We start from the raw sequence: 19,056 nt of genomic DNA, 5'->3' as shown, positions 1-19,056 counted from the left end.
TTTCATAACTTTCATGAGGCCTACTCTCTTAGAGTAAAACAGCAGGTTTGTGTGATGCTATCACACTTAACCTAGATATAAGCAATTACTGATTTTCAAATGGTACTAGATATTTTAATTTGATGAGCTTTCCAGATAGAAAAAGAAGACCTGAGTCAATTTTCACTTGTTACATTTGTAACAGCATCACATTTTTATCGATTTTTGTGTTTATTTCTGGATAAAATTTGGTGAAAAAAAAAAAAGAAGAAAAAAAGCCGTTATAACCCTAACCCTGTTATACTTCTTGTACAAAATGTTAGATTATTGCATCTTTATCCTCTTACTTTTTTGAAATCTCTTCCACTTTATCATTACCAAGAATCCACTTTGGCACAGCAAAAATTTAGAAGTGACTGAAATGGTAAAACCATCAGTCTTTGAGAAAAAGCACTAGTCACAAAGTTGAATAGCCTAAAATATCTGAATTGCATCTTTCCACAGACAATGCTGCTATCATTACCCAATATATAATGAAATGTAATGTCATGAAATGGGTAATGGTCGTTACCCAGTATATAATGAAAATGAATAGAATTAACAAGCAAGTATTATGTAATTAATCAACAATGTCAACAACATAAATAAAATACATTGAAATGCATTTTTAAAGCTTTGAGGTAAATTTGGAATGTAGCAAAATGTATAACTCAATGGCAATGGTCAATGACAAGTATACATTCAACTACAACAGTATGTTCATCAGCGATATGGATTTTTTCAGTATATATTACTTGTTACTACATGCATAAAATATGTATGAAATGATATATAAACTTTAAAAACATCAGCATCAACATGTAAGTGGTTTAATTCTGCCAGTTCAGAGACCAGGATGTCCACTGCAGTAATTAGCAGATTGTGTAGTTGTATGAAATTTCAAAGTATACTTAAGCCCTTACAACAATTGTCAAGGCATTAGATTTAGGATGGTCAAACATCTTTATCTATGGCTGATTCCTTCTCTAATGTACATTCCTCTGATGCAATTTTGGTTTAAAATCTTCCTTTGCATCATTCATACTGGGCACTGCCAACTTGATGTGGAGGTCATTTTGTTATAAACACGGACAGAAATAACAATTTTAAACTGAGGGAATCATATCCTCTAAGATGCACAACAAGTCCACTGGGACGACTCCATTCTATACATGTATAGTTGTTTTTTTGTATTACATGTATGCCATCTACTGCGTAGTTATGGACTAGATTTTAGGCTGCACACAGATGTCAATGGAGGGGTCCAAGTGGACACTTTTAGACTTGAAGAGATAACTGAATTTATGGCATGTGGTCTCAGAAAATAACATTACCCATACTTGGTGTTTCCGGCAACCATGATTTAGGCTGTTAGGGTTGTTACAGTGCAGAATGTGTTCTGTTAGCCACACTGTATCTCTTACAATTCCTAGCCTTTGTGTACAAAATAATTTCTCAGCTACTTCTGTTTTTGCCACATAATCATACACCATGCATCATCATTTTTTTGTTTAGCATGTTATTGTCACTGAGCAGGACAGAGACTCAAGCGTGGAATGACAAACACAGCAATCAGGAATTTCAAGCAATTTTGCATTTATTATAATCAATATATTCAAAACAAATCACACAGAAAGTTTGAGGGGTAGAGGAATTGACGTAACGAGGGAACATACAGGGCTGATTACTCTCGAGGGAGACTACTACAGATTGTAGGGTGACCTATACATGAACCGGAACTATTACAGGGATCAAATAATAAACTAACAACAAACAGACAGATGAAATCTTGTGAAAACAAATTATTTCACACGGCGGAGACTACCCAGTACAACCAAGCTAGACAAGTTAAGGCTGGAGTGGACTCGAGAAACACACATGGCGTCACAACACGTTAACACTACAATATGCTTTCATGGCAACTACACAGAGGAATACGAAAACACGACTGACTACACTGCCACAAGCACAACAAAACTGGGAACACGAAGAGAGCGCAGGCAAACTTAGCTGATAGTCTGACAGGGAGAGGAGGTGTGCAGCATGTCAGCACTGGCATCTCTCTCTCTGTCTCACACACACACACAGGGCCTGACAGTTATTAGGGTCCGAGCACCAAGGTGCCGAGGACAGGTGGTGCAAGGGCACCGGCTGTCCAAGGCACCAACGGTGCCGTAGGACCCTATTGAAACCCTACGGTTTATTAGGGTCCGAGCACCGAGGGTGCGAAGGACAGGCGGTGCAAGGGCACCAACTGTCCAAGGCACCAGCGGTGCCTAGGACCCTATTGAAACCCTAGGGTTTATTAGGGTCCGAGCACCGAGGGTGCGAAGGACAGGCGGTGCAAGGGCACCGACTGTCCAAGGCACCAGCGGTGCCTAGGACCCTATTGAAACCCTAGGGTTTATTATTATTTTTATTTTTATTTTTTCTCCCGGAAAGTAAATTGGCTTTTTGGGGGCCTTATCATATCCCAAAACGCGTGAAATTCGGCATGCACATCAGGACTGGCGAAAAATTTGATATTTTATGGGAGTTGCGCATGTGTGTGGCAAAATGGCTCTATAGCGCCACCTGCAAAATTGAAAAAGTGGTCATTAGGCCAACTTCCACAATGTTTCATTTACAGCTACAATATTTGGTGGGCATATGCACCACATCAGGACACACCAAAAAGTCAATCACAGCCATGCCCTAAACCCAACAGGAAGTCGGTCATCTTGAATTTGCTGTACATTTGTCAAAATTAATAGCTCCTAGTGGATAAGTCTGAGAGAACTGAAATTTGGCCAGTACATGCACCAGACCTTTCTGATGAAAAGTTATCAAAAACTCAACCTGAAGCCCAAAGATGTGGCCATGGCGGAGCCTCAAAAAACTGATCCTTCGCCATGAAACAGGAAGTGGTGTCTAATTCTTCTGACCATTCTCCAATCTGCCTGAAACTTTACATGTATGATGACAGTCCTGTCCTGATGTCATCCACATAGGGATATTCATTGACAGTCATAGCGCCACCTTGTGGTTTCAGGAAATAGACATCTTTTACACTTTCATGCCCTATTGTTACCCGGTTGATCATATTCACTTCAAATGCGGTGACAACGGGCTGAACACATTGATGATGCATCCCAGTGAAAATGGTGACTTGTCATCAAAGGGCATGTCTGTGGCGGCCAAACCAATTTCGATGTTTCGCCATGAAAATTTAACAATTCATATCTCAGCTGAACAAGATCCTATCTGCCCCAAACTTCACATGATGGACACCAGGTCCAGTCTGAACACATCCACACTCATAAATTCTGAAAAAGTCATAGCGCCACCTGTTGGTAATAGTAAGTTTAAGGCCTTATATTTTCAGGTACAATGGCCCCAAACGTGGTGATATCATGCTGGAAATTGGTCAGTCGAGTCTTCACCTCTTGACAATCCCACACTGTCAAGGGTGTGACATTTCATGCAATGCTGTTGCCATAGCAACCAAATATCGCCATGCAAAACAAAGTGCTGTTTGACAGGTTAGAAATACTCCAATGCTCACTAAAATTACCACACACATCACCATCGACCCAAGGAACGACACCGCATGCATCTCGGCACTGCACATGCTACAGCGCCCCCTACAGTATTTTTAACAAACAGCCCCCCCAGCACGTTTCACCTACATCCATGAAATTTGGGAGGCTTATAGAGCACATCAGGACGCACAAAAAAGCCTCTTGGAGCCATGTCCTAAACCCAACAGGAAGTCGGCCATCTTGGATTAATTGTGAGATTTTTGATGATTTTTCTCATTTTTGAGAGTTAATACCTCCAAGGGGATAATTCCAGGAGACCTGAAATTTTGTCAGTCCACACAGCAGGACTTGGTGATGAAAAGTTATCAAAAGTTTAACCAGAAGCCAAATGGCGTGGCCATGGCGACCATCAGAGTTTTGATGCTTCGCCATGAAACAACAACTACTGTATAACTCTCCTCTGCATGCTCCAATCTGCCTCAAACTTTCCATGTGTGATCACAATCCAATCCTGATCACATCTACAGGCCAACAGACACTCTCAGTTGCAGCGCCACCTGTTGGAGGGACAGTAAATGCTGTATAACTGGCCTCTACATGATCAAATCAGCCTGAAACTTTTCATGAGTGATCAGAGTCCAACCCTCATCACATCCACTGTTTGAAATACACTCTGAGTTACAGCGCCACCTGGTGGTGGATGGGCAGGAAATGCTGTATAACTAGTCTGAACATGCTCCAATCTGGCTGAAATTTTACGTGATTAAACTCTGGTCCAGATGTGATTCAGAGGCCGGCACACACTCTGTCACAGTGCCACCTGGTGGACGTGCATGGATTCGCCGACCAGCGTGGATGCGAGGACCCGTCCATCGCTGCTTGCCGCTTTAATTATTATTTGTCTCTCAGAACAATTGCATTTTTGAGGGCCTAAACATGCTCAAAAACTCATGAAAATTTGTACACACATCAGGACTGGTGAAAAATTTCATATTTTAAAGGAATTGTGGAGGTGTGTGGCAAAATGGCTCCATAGCGCCCCCTACACTTTCCCACGGCCATCATGTTTCACCTACAGCTACCAAATTTGGTACACATATGCAGCACATCAGACTGAACAAAAAAGTCAGTGACAGCCATATTCCAAACCCAACAGGAAGTGAGCTATTTTACGTTGAATGTCAGATTTTTCCCATTTTTCATTTTTCCCGGAGCGAACTCCTCCCAGGGGGAAACTCCAATTCACCTCAAATTCGACCAGTACATACAGGAGGCCTTAATGAGCAAAAGTTACTAAAATCTTTTTCCAAAGTCAAAGGGCGTGTCCATGGCGGTCTGTGGAATTTTGATCCTTCGCCATGAAATTTCAAGTGCTGTGTAAATGCCCTGAACATGCTCCAATCTGCCTGAAACTTTATGTGTATGATCAGATTCCTGCCCTGATCACATCCATATGATGAAATCCATTCACAGTCAGAGCGCCACCTGCTGGCAACTGAAAATGTCATTTTTTTACACTTTGATGTATTATTCTTTGTCTCTTGTTCAGATTCACCTCAAATGTGGTGATATAAACCGAAACATGTTGATGATGATCCACAGTTAAAATGGTGATGTGTCATCAAAAGGCGTGTTTGTGGCAGCACGGCGAATTTCGATGTCTCCCCATGATTTCTAAAATGCTTATATCTCAGCAAATCCTCATCATATCTGCCCCAAACTTCATGTGCTGGACACCAGGCCCAGTGTGAGGACATCCACGGTGAAAATTTTAGAAAAATTCATAGCGCCACCTATTGGTAACAAGAAGTTTAGAAATTACATTTGCACACACCATTGCTCCAAACTTTTTCATATCATTCCGAAAATTGGTCAGCTGATTCTTCACCCCCAGACAATACCACAGTGTGAAGATTTTAATATTTGATGAAATGCTGTTGCCGTAGCAATGCGTTGTTTTTGTGACAAACAAAGTACTTTTTGACAGGCGTAGAATGTTCAACAGTTCACCAAAATTTACACACACATCACAGTCGTCTCAAGGAATAACACTGTATGCATCTCTACAGGGCATGTGCTATAACGCCCCCTACAGTATGTTTAACAAACAGCCCCAGCAGCACGTTTCACCGACATCCACAAAATTTGGGAGGCCTATGGAGCACACCAGAACACAGAAAAAAGCCTCTTGGAGCCATCCCCTAAACTCCACAGGAAGTCCGCCATTTTGAATTACGTGGATAAATTTTTTCTATTTTTTGAATTTTTGAGCGCGAACTCCTCCTTGGGGTTAACTCCCAGAGACCTCAAATTTTACCAGGGTATACAACACCATGTTATGATCAAAAGTTATTAAAAGATTCTTGCAGAGTCAAAGTGTGTGGACATGGCGACCTCCAGAATTTTGATGGTTCGCCATGAAACATCAAGTGCTACCTAACTATCCTCTGCATACTCCAATCTACCTCAGACCTCACATGATTAAAGACAGTCCTGTCCTGATCACATTTATTGGCCAAAATACATTCACAGCATGTGCCATAGCGCCCCCGACAGCATTTTAAAAAATAGCCTCCACAGAGACTTTTACCTATGACTATGAAATTTGGCATGCATATGTAGCACCTAAGTGCAAACAAAAAAGTCTCTTGGAGTCATTCTCAAAACCCAACAGGAAGTCCGCTATTTTGAATTAAATGTCAGATTTTTGGTGTTTTTGATCATTTTCAACAATTGATTTCTCACAGGCAATAGCTCCAAAACACCTGAAATTGGGACAATATCTAAAAAACGCCTTCAGGTTGACTATTTGTGAAAATTGTTCACAAAACTCAAAGGGCGTGGCCATAGCGGCCAACTGAACTTTAATGTTACGCTATGAAGCAGGACATCTTATGTAAATCCCCTGTACATACTGCAATCTGTCTCAAACATTACATGTTTGATCAGAGACCAGTCCTGATGAGTTTCATAGACCAATATACAGTCACACAGATAGCGCCGCCTGGTGGATGGACAGAAAGTGCTGCATAAATAGCCTGTACATGCTCCAATCTGCCTGAAATTTGACCTGTGTGCTCAGAATCCAACCTTTGTGACATTCATGGGCCTAAATACACTCTCAGTCATGGCATTGCCTGGTGGAAATGCTTGGGGTCGCCGACCAGCAAGGATGCGAGGACCCGTTCAACGCTGCTTGCAGCTTTAATTCACATTGTCTTTTTGCATTGAGAGCCATATATGAGTGTTAGCTTAAACTAACGTTGCAAACCTGCTACGGTCTAAAGATGGAAGTTTTCTCTGCCATACTTAGGTTATTTTCTAGTTAACAGTGTTTGAATTGTTTCACTTTGTACACAAAATGTTATATCTAATTTAGAATGTATGCACAAGAAAGAGCATTTTTGCGGTCTTATTGCCAAGACTAATATTATTGCAACACTGTAAATCTGAATAGGTTACCAGAGACAATAGATTGTCACAAAAATGTTTGAATTGATAAATTAATCAAAAGTCTTTGAGTTAATCAAAGTTTAATTATACAAAAAGTTTCAGAACTTAAAAGTTACGATTACTAGTTACTGTTAGATTTTGATTACAGTTAGTGTTCATTAAGTCAACACAAATATTCTCATTTAATAGACTAACTTTTCAGTTATAGTGACTCTTTTTTGTACTATAAAGCTATTTGTTTTCCAAGCCTGACATGAGAGAGATTTTTGTTTTTTTGTGGTTTTGAAAGAACTGAATTACATATTCCAAAATTCATTTTCAAGTGAACAGAACTTTAAAAAATAAGTACACAACCACACAATTTTACATTAACCAAGTTCAATGTTTATTAGTTTCTGTTGTCTTTGTTTTGAATAACCACAGGCCAAAATTGATTTAGTAATACTCAAAAACATGACTCAAACCTTAAATATTGTGTGGCAGTTGATTGTCTTAATTATACTGAGTACAATTTATTTAACAACTAAAAGTCATGAAATCTTCTTTTGAACTCTCCAATGTTAATGATGAAAAACATTCAAATATTAAAAAATGGAATAAAATAATATATCATAAAAAATAAAAAAATAAAATTTTATGTAATATGTAGAACTGCAACAATTAGTTGATTGATTAGTTGCACACTGGATTTAAATACCACACTGGAAAAAATGCCCCTCTTAAAACAAGAAAAAAATTATTTCAGGGAACTTTTACCTTGAAATAAGTTTTTTTAAAAAGTCTGCCAATACAAGTGAAAAATGTCTTGGTAAGATTTCTTGAAATAAGATGATATTTAGAATACTGAGATCTTAAAATTAGCTGGGAAAAATTATTTTACGCTATATTTTACCAGGATTGACAAGCTTAGGTGTCTTAACCCTCCTGTTATCCTCATTTATGGCACCCAAAAATATTGGTGCCTTGTCTGAAAAAAAAAAATCCAAAAATTCAGCAAAAAATTCCCCAGATTTGTAAAAATTTGCAAAATCTTCAGGAAGAAAATTCCTTTAAAAAATTTCCTTAAAAGTTTTATTTAAAACCTAAAATCCTCAAATTTCACAAGAATTAAAAATGTAAAAAAAATTTAAAAAATCTAAAAATTGTATATATTTTCAAAAAAATGAGTAAAATTCTTCCCAAAAAATCCTAAAAATATCTAAAGTTATTCCATATATATCAGTAAAAGTTCTAATATTTTCTTTAAGAAAACATGGGGGGGAAATCAACCAAAATATAGCAAATTTCGCTGGAATTTGTTTCTGAATGTTCTTAAAGAAACATTTTTTTTTAACATTTGTTTTCTTCCGCCACAAAATGTTTAATATATTCCCCAAAAAATTTGAAAATGTGAAAGTTTTCACTGTGAAAATGTATAAATTTTTTCCACATTTTTTAACTTTATAACAGGTCAATTTGACCCGCAAGATGACACGAGGGTTAAAACAAGATAGGTTGATGCTACGGGTACGGACCCGTACCCGTAGCATCTGTACTAGAGGTACGGACCCGTTAAGGTCACTGAAGAGCTGGCGCCAGTTAACTACTATTTGCTGCACATTACAGGCAGTTTATATGAATGACTTTGACGGCGAACATTGTATAATTTAACCAAAAATACACCGTCTCCTCTCACACTTTAGACATTGCAATTTTTACGCTTTTAGACGCCGTGTCTAAATTGTTTGAAGTCCAGTTCCTATTAAGTAGTTTACCGCGTTCAGTGGTGGAAGCGGCTGACGAACTCCATTGCAAATGTTCCCATTTAATTTCGGACGCTAATTTACAAGATAAAGTTAAGGATGTCGAATATGAAACAAACACTCGTGAATGGTGAGGAGCAGCTCTTTAATTCGGCATGAATTAAAAAAAAACCCACAAACTCGATTTACTGTGATATTGTGAGATTTGTTTGTGGTTATGTAACTTAGCCATTCAACAGAGTCCGCTAACATTAAAGTGACTGACATGCAGTGTCTGTGTTGACAGACATAGAAAATACGTCAGGGTTTTGTTTAGGTTGTTATTATGTAATAGTCTGTCGCTACTTTTGAAGGTAAAAAATACTTGTAGTTTGCTGGCTGTTAGTTCTGCCATTTATTTTGTTTGCTGTTTGTGCTTTATTAGAACAGGGTCACGTGAATAAAAAGTTTTGCTATTTTTAATAGTAGTGCTGATTTCAACCCCCAAATCGCTGTCCGTGAAAAAGTCAGATAATGATATTTATAAGACATTATGCATGATAGAAAAGAGAACAGCAGATGACTGACATGACAGGCTCGACACGCAGATTCAATCACGGAAGCGCCTTCATCACTCGGTTTACCAAGCCAGCTCATTAATATTTATGTACGTCGGATTACCAGCCAATCACAAAGCGCGTTCATCAGCCGGCTCATTAATATTCATGTCCGTCTCATTAATATTTATGATAAGGGAAAGTGTCGTATCCGTAGGCCACAGGCTTCGGGTACAGGTCCGTATCTGTAGACACTACCAACAAGATAATTTCAAGATTTTTTGACTAAACAAGATATTTGAGATGCATTGTCTTAAAACAAGACCCTCTATCTTGCTGAAATGTTAAGTCTTAAATCGAGTGGGATGAGACATTTTGACTAAAAATAAGACAAATAGACTTGGTAATATTTTGAGTTTTTGCAGTGCAGTCATTTTGATAATGAATGGTTTTGAGACATTTAACGAGAAAATGTTCAAATTCTCAGATTCTGGCCTCCAAGATATGAATAGTTTCTTGTTTCATTTGACCTCTATGATTTGGTGGGATAAAACTACATATTTGAACATGGCTATTTAGGCTCTGAGAAATAGACTTTTATTTATTCATTTTTACAATTTTCTAACCTTTTATGGATGACAGCTAATCAATAAATCAAAAACAAACACACAAATAAATATTCAGAGTAATCAACAGTGAAAATACATAATATATAGCAATAAAACAAACCAATCTTGGTTACAGCAGCAAGAAAATATCAAGCTAATGTGTGCTTTTGGCTTATTACCTAAGAACTGCAACTTGATGGAATTCCAACAAAGAAATACAATAATACTGGACCGTTGAAGTGTCGGAAAACGGATTCTTTTGTTACTGCTACTGAGGGAAAAAACACGACGCAAGGAAGACTCAGAGTCAAAATATTCAGTTAAGAATATTTAGTAAAAAATGCAAAGGATGGACAGATATACGTGCACGTAGATTCTAACTTGGTCAGATGCTGACAGCAGAAATTGCTAAAGCTAGACAAATGGTTTTCTGCATGCAGCTGTGATCACAAGAAAGAATGAATCTCTGAGCTAATACATGAGTTTTTAAACTAAGAAATTGCAGTCTTCTGATTGGCCCCACGCTGAGACAGCCTCTCCGGATGTCTTGGGTCTTGTCCAATCACCTCCGTCTTCCTCCTGTAAGAGGTGTCTCTGAATGTGTGTGTATGTGGCCGCCCCCTGTGACCCTTACACAGATCTTTAAGAGCTCAGTTCTGCTGAGATCTGCAGATTTCTATTCCATTTGGTGTTGAATTAAACTATTTACTGATTCAGTTTTATTCAACTTAACTTTAAACAACAATTTGATAATTTAATCACACCTTATGGCAGATTTGAATGATCCCATTCCCTTTATTGATTTACTTTAATCTTATTTTATTAATATCAGAGTCCTATGTTCTTTCCCATTTTATGGTTAATTTAATACATTGCTAATTTAGATTCTTCTATAGTATTTTCTCACTAAGCTAAATATATTAATCCTAATTCTCAACAGTGTTTTATGGTTCAATACTTTAACTTTTATTCTTGTTTAAGCTTTGTAGTGGGGGCCAGTTGCCCCACTACGTAAGATCTCTGTGTAACCTGACCACTCTATGTATTAACACTTTAATCCTAAGTTCTAGGTCTCAAAATATCTAAGTCTCACCATTGAAACATCAGAGAATCCAGGAGCCAAATCTGCAGATGCCAAGATGTAAAGTGTTTTTTTTCGATACACCACAGACACAAACAAACACTTGAGAAAGGTCCCGGGAGCCCTCTGATCCCACTGTCTGACAACTGAACCCCTTAAACCCTCCGAGCAGAGGTCAGTTCAGGCCCTTAACTCATCTCTCTTTTTTCCACTGCCAGTATTTGCACAATTAAGGAAAGAGCGAATCTTTACTCCCTAATAATTTTAATCAAAAAACTCTTGGCTTGCCGGCACCTCCCCTGTGGGAGGCAGCCTCCCCCAAGCTTTCTCAAGCGAACACCTGCACCCTTATCTCCAAACAATACTTTTGTTGATATTGGCAGTTATTCCAGAGGAAACAAACCACAGGCTATCTGCAAACCATTTCAGTCAGAGGGCAAAAAAGGCCTGCTGTCAGATACACACACAGACACAGATCCAGCATCTAGCTGCTGCTTGAACTTTTCACCCTTCCTCTGCCTTTCTGTGCGTATGTGACAACCTGCACATCCAGAACTAGAATTCAAACATGCACCCATAAGTACCTTAATACATTTGAGTATAGAGTTAATACAAGTTGGAAGCACATTAATATATGATTAACACATAATATGATCAAACGAAGATTAATAATGATTATCAGTAATAGTAAAAGAGTAATTAAATGATGATTACAAGTAATGAATAAAAGTAATAACATGATTACTAAGCAAAAGTAATTAAAATTATGATTATAAGTAAAAGTAATAAAATGATGATTATAAGTAATAAGTAAAAAGTAATTAAAATGATGATTATAATTGATAAGCAAAGAGTAATTAAAATGATTATAAGTAATATGCAAAAGCAATAAAAACATGATAGTTTAATACACATGCAAAAATGAATATTCCCCACAGAAGAAAACTGTTTTGACATAAAACTCTAAAATGTAAAAGTATTAGATTAATAATTTGCGCAGCCTCAAAGAGTGTTACATCAACATGACATGAGCAAGAACAAGAGTACCTTGTGTAGTTTGGACATATTGGCTGAACAACTGCAGAGCATAAGGAAAGAACTTTGAACTCGAGGGAAAAGGCCTTTAATACATCCTCTCAGATGACTTTCTACACGACTCGTCAAGTCATTCTTGAGAGTCTGCAACTTGGGTGACAGTTTACCATCTTCTAGAACAAAGAAACCAGATTAAACTTTTGGTTGAGTGAATGCTGGCATGACTTGCTGCTGCTGCTCACCGGGACTTTATTTTTTAAACTTTTAACTCTTTAAACGTTTAACTATGCTGATGTAGTATTATTAATAACTTGACTAACAAACAAACATTCAGATCATTCGCAGTGAGTGTTTGATCTCCTTACCTGTGACGTATCGGCGTATCTCACTTCTCCTGGTTGCTACTACCTGATGACTACCACCTCCGCCCATCCATCATGTGGATAAACAGGCTGGTTGTATGGTTTATCCTCGCTGGGACTGTACAATCCACCTTACTCAGTCCATCGGCAGCCTTTCTCCAGTACACGGCTGCTGAGCTCCTCCAGCTGCGGTTCCGTCTGGCTGCTCCGCCGCCGGTGCTGCACCTCTCCCCAGGCACCACTCGCCTCCCGCGTCGGAGGTACATCCACCGTGGGTCTCGCCAAGTCCATGTCAACAACTCGTCCGCCATCAACTCCATCTGGTCCACACATCGTCGTCCTCGGAGAAGCTCTGACAGGAAAGTGGACTGTAGTGCAGTGCATTCGCCAACCTAGCCAGGCCGGCTAACATTAGCACAACCTCTGTCCGCCACAATGTCAGCGTTGGACTATTTAACATCTGCTCGCTCACCAGCAAAGGTCTTCTCCTTTGGGACCTCCTCCTCGACCATAAACTGGATTTTCTGTGCTTAACAGAGACATGGTAGCAACCCAACGACTTTTCCTAGCTGAACAAGTCTACTCCACCTGGGTTTGTTTACCTATGTCAGCCTCGTCTCAGCGGTCGAGGAGGAGGTCTTGCGATAATTCATCTCGAGAAGTGGAGAGTCTTGCCTCTCTCAGCCCCAACATACTCATCATTTGAATCAGTGATATTACAGGTGACTGGACCAAAGCTATCCCTAATAGCCACCGTTTAACGTCCACCCAAACACAACAAGGACTTTTGATGAATTAATGAATTTTCTTCCTTTCTCACCCACCTCTGCACCCTCTCCTCCAATGTTGTTCTGCTCGGTGATTTCAACATACACATGGACAATATGAATCTTTCTCTCACTATGAATTTCACTTCATGCCTGGACAGTTTCGGTTTTCAACAGCATATACATTTCCCCACCCACTCCAAAGGTCATATCCTTGACCTGGTCTGCTGCTCTGGTATATCCCCCTCTAACTGCTCCTCAACACATCTCCCCATCTCTGACCATCTGTTTATGCCATTCAATCTAAATTTGACCATCTCCACAACCATACCATTATGTACGATGTCATTTTGTAACATCAAGGACATTAACCTGACATCTTTCACCATGGGCACTGAAACACTTTCCACTATCAGCATCCCCTCTACTACAGATGAACTGGTTTTCCACTACAATAACAGTCTCCATACCCTTCGGACTCACTTGCTCCCATTAAAACTAGGACTGTATCATTCACTTACTTTGCTCCCTGGTTTACACCCCAACGCCGCCTCCTCAAAGCTAAAAGTCGACAACTGGAGCAAGTCTACAATACATCCAGTCTAACTATTCAAAAACAGATGTATCATCAAAATATTCGTATTTATAAGGACTCAGTCACTCAGCCAAATCTCAGTATTTTGCAGGTCTCCTCAGTGCTGGTGATGGGAACACTCGGACTCTGTTTTAACTCATTAATAACTCGCTGCACCCACCGGACACCTTTCCCCCACACTTCTACTCTGTCAACCACTGTAATGCATTCATTAACTTTTTCATTGCAACAATTGATCATATCCACCAGCAACTGACCTCTCACACCCTCTGCGGTTCACCCTCTCCTGGTCCCTTAGCTCCCTTCTCTCAGCCATGCTCAAGTTCCCTGCTTCCCTCTTCTGCTGATGTATGTGAACTCATCAGGAAATCTAGAACATCCACCTGTCAACTTCACCCTCTCCCAACACCCCTGATCAAAGCCCGTCTCCCCTCCCTGTCACCTCAGATTACTGCCATCATCTACTCCTCCCTCATCTCTGGTTCTGTTCCATCACCTCTGAAATCCGCTGCACTTACTCCGACTCTCAAGAAACCTGGTTCAGACCCCAACAACTTCAGTAGCCTTCATCCCATGTCCAACTTGCCATTTCTCTCAAATATCCTGGAGAAAACAGTTGCATCCCAAATCCACTCTCATCTCTCCAATAGCAACTTCTATGATCAATTCCAGTCTGGTTTCTGTCCCCACCACAGCACAGAAATAGCTCTTCTGAAAAAAAAACAACGAGCTCCTGATAGCAGCAGATTCTGGATTTCTATCCATTCTCATCCTTCTTGACCTGAGTTCAGCTTTTGACACCATCTCCCATTCCATCCTCCTCCATAGACTGGCATCCATTGGTTTATCTGGCACACCCCTGGACTGGTTTACATCTTATCCCTCTGGCTGCACCCATTTTATTCAGTTAAAAAAGTTCACATCCCATCCGTCTCCCCTCTCCTCCGGTGTTCCCCAAGGCTCTGTTCTCGGTCCCATCCTTTTCATCATTTATCTTCTCCCCCTTGGCCACATATTCCGGAAATATAACATACACTTTCATTGCTATGTGGATGACACCCAGCTCTACCTCTCCACCAATCCCACTTCCACCCTTCCTCCCGCCTCCCTCTGTGTCTGCCTCCAGGAAATCAAATCTTGGTTCTCTTCCAACTTCCTCAAACTGAACAGTTTCAGGAGCTGCAGTGTTCGGTAGTAGCGACAGGCGGTGTGTACAAAGGGCAGGGACTTAATCAACGTGAGCTTATGACCCGCGCTTACTGGGAATTCCTCATTTATGGGAAATAATTGCAATCCCCAATCCCTCGATGGACCTCGATGTCCGGACCCAAACATCAGGGATCTCTCACAGCTAAACGGAAAGCTAAACCAGACAGCAACATGTGGGAACAAAGACAGGAACATCTCAGTTAAATTGGCTCCAAATCAGTTCTCACGAAAACCAACAGTTTCACCATCACCATTGATAACTCCTCTTTCTCCCCACAGGTCAGAAGTCTGGGTGTCGTCCTCGATGGCACACTGTCATTTCAAACTCACATTAATAACATCACTCGGTCTGCATACTTCCATCTCCGTAATATCAACCGCCTCCATCACACCTGTCAGCACCTCCATCCTGGTCCACTCTCTGGTCATCTCCCGCCTGTTTCAACTCCCTTTTCTCTGGTCTCCCATTCAGGTCCCTACATAAATTCCAACTGGTTCAGAATGCTGCAGCCCAGATCATCACCAGGACACACTCTCTCCACCACATCCACCCAGTTCTCCAACAACTGCACTGGCTCCCAATCACACACCGTTCTCCTTACCTTCAAGGCCCTCCACAACCTCGTCCCTTCATACCTCACCGATCTCCTCCACATAAACAGACCCAGCCAGACTCTCAGATCATCTTCTTCCATCCCTCCTGCCTGTAGGACCACCATGGGCTCCACAGCCTTCAGTCGCTCTGCCCCCCACCTCTGGAATTCTCTCTCACCTGACATCAGAAACATCAACACACTGGATATTTTTAAATCCAATCTCAAAACCCACCTGTTCAAGCAAGCCTACTCACTTATACCTCCATTCCTTCTTCTCCTTCTGTTGTTTTAAAATTGCTCAATTTTCTTCTTTTAAATTTTTAAAAATTCTTGTGTTTTATACTGTACATTTGAATGTGTTTTATTTGTATTCCCTCTGTACGTTGACCTTCAGTGTTCTGAAAGGCACCTATAAATATAATGTATTATTATTGTTATTATTATTAAAATTTTCTGAGCAAATTCTAATGTCTTGGTCAGTGCTTTGGGATACATGAGGTATAGTGAATAGATGAGCCTAAACATTACCAGGAAGACATCACCAAATGTAGGGATGTTGACCATGATGTTGCCCTCAGTGAAGACAGAGACTTTCACAGGCTGGTAGTGAACTGGATGTGTGTCATGGTCTCTGATGACAGTAACAAGGACCACTGCAACATCTTCAAGTTCTGACTCGTCGGGCTCATTCTGAAATGATAAAAACTAATCATAAACCAATGTATAGTTTCTGCAAACAGAGTTAAATTACATTCTCTCCTATACATTTATTTAATGAAACCATTTTTTTGTTATTGCTGACTAATCATCTTACTAAACTTGTCACTTTGAACGAAAGAGAAAAACAGTTTATTTGTAGTGATGTGAAAGAACACAGACCAAACCTTTTCAAAGGACTCAGATTTAACAAGGGAAAGTCCCAAAAATGTTACTTCTCTGATGAGCTGTTCACCTAGTGTCCAGTGATATTGTTAATTCTTCAAGGAGACTCACCTTGCAGGTTCTGAAAAATCCACAGACTTCCTTACGCAGAAACACAGGAAGGGCATGGAGGACGATGGTCCACTTGGTATGGATGTCATGGAATTCCTATTGATAGAAACAGAGGTAATGGTACTGGTAATTTTACTGAAGAAGTCGATTGTAAAACAGTCTAATCAGAACTTAATCCCACAAATAACCTTTTCACATATTTAATTCAATCATAAAAAAGACTCAGTTTAGGACATGTATAATGTACTAGTCACCTGTTCATCGTGGACTTTCAGAATTTCAGCCAAAGCATCTGCTGTCTTACTAGTTTTGGATGCCTTCACTCTGAATAAGGTCATCAGTCGAGGAAGATGGTGGTTAAGCTCAGCATGAAATGCATTGTGGAGGTCCTGGTTTGTAATCCATTGGAACTCAGCATAGACCTACATTTAAAAGCAGAGGAAAGACAATACAGCAACATCAATTTGTCATTTTAACTAGGAGGATCTTTTACACTCCTAAAAAGGATCAAATAGCCACTAAACAAGTAAGAACAACTTTCACTTAAAACCACTCAGAATGTGCCATATGTTAAGAGGATGTTTCACCCAAAAAATACAGTTCTGTCTACTTATTCACATTCATGTGGATTGAAGGTGGGTGAATTTTTTTAGTTCACAAAATATTGTTGGTGTTTCAAGGGAAAAAATAATTGTAGTTACTCCTTGTGCAGTTGTGAAGCAAATGGTGACCAGGATTCAAATGTAAATATTAAAGCTGCAAGCAGCGACGGGTCCTCGCATCCACGCTGGTCGGCGAATCCACGCACGTCCACCAGGTGGCGCTGTGACTGAGAGTGTTGGTCGACCTCTGAATCGCATCTGGACCAGAGTTTGATCATACATGTAAAATTTCAGTCAGATTGGAGCATGTTCAGACAGATTATACAGCATTTCCTGCCCATCCACCACCAGGTGGCGCTGAAACTCAGAGTGTATTTCAAACAGTGGATGTGATGAGGGTTGGACTCTGATCACTCATGTAAAGTTTCAGGCTGATTTGACCATGTAGAGGCCAGTTATACAGCATATACTGTCCATCCAACAGGTGGCGCTGCCACTGAGAGTGTATGTTGGCCTGTAAATGTGAACAGGATTGGAGTGTGATAAAACATGTGAAGTTTCAGGCAGATTGGAGCAGACTGAGAAGAATTAGACACCACTTCCTGTTTCATGGCGAAGGATCAGTATTTTGAGGGGCCGCCATGGCCACACCTTTTGGCTTCTGGCCGAGTTTTTGATAACTTTTCATCAGGAAGGTCTGGTGCATGTACTGACCAAATTTCAGTTCTCTCAGACTTACCCCCGAGGAGCTATTAATTTTGACAAATTTACAGCAAATTTAAGATGGCCGACTTCCTGTTGGGTTTAGGGCGTGGCTGTGATTGACTTTTTGGTGTGTCCTGATGTGGTGCATATGCCCACCAAATATTGTAGCTGTAAATGAAACATTGTGGCAGTTGGCCTAATGACCACTTTTTCAATTTTGCAGGTGGCGCTATAGAGCCATTTTGCCACACACATGCGCAACTCCCATAAAATATCAAATTTTTCGCCAGTCCTGATGTGCATGCCAAATTTCACGCATTTTGGAGTATGATAAGGCCGCCAAAAAGGCAATTCATTTGCCGGGAGAAATTAATTTAGACAAATTTACAGCAAATTCAAGATGGCTGACTTCCTGTTGGGTTTAGGGCGTGCCTGTGATTGACTTTTTGGTGTGTCCTGATGTGGTGCATATGCCCACCAAATATTGTAGCTGTAAATGAAACATTGTGGAAGTTGGCCTAATGACCACTTTTCAATTTTGCAGGTGGCGCTATAGAGCCATTTTGCCACACACATGCGCAACTCCCATAAAATATCAAATTTTTCGCCAGTTCTGATGTGCACGCCAAATTTCACGCGTTTTGGGATATGATAAGGCCCCCAAAAAGGCAATTCATTTCCCGAGGAGCTATTAAGTTTGAAAAATTTACAGCAAATTCAAGATGGCCGACTTCCTGTTGGGTTTAGGGCGTGGCTGTAATTGACTTTTTGGTGTGTCCTGATGTTCTGCATATGCCCACCAAATATTGTAGCTGTACATGAAACATTGTGGCAGTTGGCCTAATGACTACTTTTTCAAGTTTGCAGGTGGCGCTATAGAGCCATTTTGCCACACACATGCGCAACTCCCATAAAATATCAAATTTTTCGCCAGTTCTGATGTGCACGCCAAATTTCACGCGTTTTGGGATATGATAAGGCCCCCAAAAAGGCAATTCATTTCCCGAGGAGCTATTAAGTTTGAAAAATTTACAGCAAATTCAAGATGGCCGACTTCCTGTTGGGTTTAGGGCATGGCTGTAATTGACTTTTTGGTGTGTCCTGATGTTCTGCATATGCCCACCAAATATTGTAGCTGTACATGAAACATTGTGGCAGTTGGCCTAATGACTACTTTTTCAAGTTTGCAGGTGGCGCTATAGAGCCATTTTGCCACGCGCATGTGCAACTCCC

At 40.3% G+C, this 19,056-nt stretch overlaps 1 protein-coding gene across 1 annotated transcript in view; it reads left to right on the top strand.

Annotated features, from left to right (window-relative positions):
* fat3a (FAT atypical cadherin 3a) overlaps window positions 1-19,056 on the top strand; it is a 394,840-nt gene that overhangs the window by 238,999 nt on the left and 136,785 nt on the right.

Source organism: Acanthochromis polyacanthus, chromosome 13 (genome assembly GCF_021347895.1).
Source record: "Acanthochromis polyacanthus isolate Apoly-LR-REF ecotype Palm Island chromosome 13, KAUST_Apoly_ChrSc, whole genome shotgun sequence".
Lineage (NCBI taxonomy): Eukaryota > Metazoa > Chordata > Actinopteri > Pomacentridae > Acanthochromis > Acanthochromis polyacanthus.
Note: the sequence above shows the minus strand (reverse complement) of the source record. Positions and strands in the feature narration are given on the sequence as shown.